Source organism: Triticum aestivum, chromosome 7D (genome assembly GCF_018294505.1).
Source record: "Triticum aestivum cultivar Chinese Spring chromosome 7D, IWGSC CS RefSeq v2.1, whole genome shotgun sequence".
Classification (NCBI taxonomy): domain Eukaryota; kingdom Viridiplantae; phylum Streptophyta; class Magnoliopsida; order Poales; family Poaceae; genus Triticum; species Triticum aestivum.
This window is the reverse complement of record NC_057814.1, coordinates 313,729,576-313,731,709: the sequence shown is the minus strand read 5'-3', so window position 1 is coordinate 313,731,709 and position 2,134 is coordinate 313,729,576.

The following is a 2,134-nucleotide window of genomic DNA, read 5'->3' as shown; positions in this document are numbered from 1 at the left end:
CCGCCACCGTCTCTCCCCTCTCTGTAAGCCCCCCCACCCATCCTTTTTAGTTAATAGATGTTAATGTTAGTAGTAGATAATGTTGATGTTTTTAGTTAAGGTAATAATAGATGTTAAGTAGTAGATAATGTTGATGTTACTTAGTTCAGTAGGGTTTAGTTTTTGAATTGAGTTTGTTTAACAAGATGTTAATTAGGGCAGTACGGTTTAGTTTAGAGTAAAGTTTAGTTCAGTAGTTAACTAAATATAATCTATATTTTGAATTGAGTTTGAGAGAGCATGAGATTTGTGTAGATTTTCTTGTAGTGTCAAACGCTAGGACATGCAAATTTGAAGTGGTCAGGATATATGCAAATTCCTCAATTGTGTTTGCACATGTTTCGATTGTGCCCAAGTGGCCTTTTGTTGTTTCCAGGGAATGAAGCCGAGTGGCCTATGTTTTGCTAGAATGTTGATTCATTTCCGTTCCTGCAAATTTCAGGTTCTCGATTTGTCCACTTTTTAGCAAAGGTCATGCCGAAATTTTCCGTGAATTTCGGCATGACTAGTGCTACAAACTAGGACATATCGAGTGCCCGGGATTTGCCGGACCGGGAAGGGGTCAATGTTCCCGCAAAATAATAGGCCTTTTTATGTCATTATTCATTTTATTAGGTCTAGAATTAATTGACTAGATTTAATCATAGGAAACATGGCTAACAACGATGAAGGACAGGGTTCTGGTGATTGCGACGATGCGGCAGACGAATTTTTGAGCCTTGCCGACGATCAACCAATGTTGTTGCTGGGCCCACCGGTGGCATCGGGGACTGAGACCGACACGCAGACCAGTGTTGAGACTGAGACCAGCGTCGAGACTGAGACCGGCATCGAGACCGGCGCTCAGACTGAGACCGGCGCTGAGACTGAGACCGGCATCGAGACCGGCGCTCAGACTGAGACCGGCGCCGAGACTAGCAGAGCCGGTGTAGAACCGAAAGCAAAGAGGCAACGGCTTCCTAACAAGCTCAGGACTACTAGACTGGTGGTCACGGAGGTGGACGGCGGCAATTTTGAGCCAAAAGCGCCCCAGGAAGCACGCGCGTGCTACGACAATCAAATAGGCTGCATCGTATGGACAACCGCCACCATCAATGATGAGAAACTACAGAAGATAGATAATATGAGGCCCTCCCTCCTAAAGAAGTTTCACCAGATATTCTTGTTCCCGGGCCGGAATGAAAAGGATTATAAAGATCCAGATAAGGACCCGGCAATGAAGAAGATAAACAAACACGCCATGACCAAGTTTAGCGACGCGTTGGCCGCCTGGAAAACAAGGGTGAAAGCAAGGATCATCGACAAGAAGGAACCCTACTCTGAGATTGTAAAGGATAATCCGACAATCACGGAAGAGAAGTTTCAAATATTCAAGGCGGCTTGCGAGGCCGAAGCTGCCAAAAAAAGTCTAAGTACATGAAGGGGCTTCAAGAGAGGAACATTGGGAGCCACCACCTCGGAAGCCGTGGTTACGGTGGGAAGAGGTCAAAATGGGCCAAGGAGAACGCGGAAGCCGCGAGTCTGGGCATCCCAGACCCCTTGGCGGAGTTCACCGTCCCGCAGGAGCGTGACGTCCTCAGGGCCCGGCACCGTTGGGACCTAGTGAAGAAGGTTTTCGAGACGAACGCGGTCACGACGGAGTTCATGAGACTGCTGGTAATTTTAGTTTCTGATCAATTCGACTGCACGTTAGTCATATTTGTAAACGATCCTTGTGCCTTTTGCGGAGAGAGCAGCACAGGATTGCGGCCAAAAGCGACTTGCCGTCTGAGGCGTTGGCGAGGCCCAAGTGGGAAACTCCATTCAACCGGGCGTTGAACATATTGAAATGACTCCCGGTGGAGACTCGACTGTCGTATGGATGCGTGCACGGTGTCGGAGACGGCGCCACGTGGAAGAAGTACTACCGCGAGACCATGGAGGTGAGAAAGGAAAGACGGAGGTTAACTGAAGAAAACATCGACAAGAAGGTTGAGATTGTGGTTGAAAAGAAATCATCTCAGATAGTCGCAACAGCGGTAGCTGCCGCAAAACAGGTGGTTGTAGATATGTCTACTTCCTTGGTTCCGGACGTTTTCAATTGGACCAGGCAAAA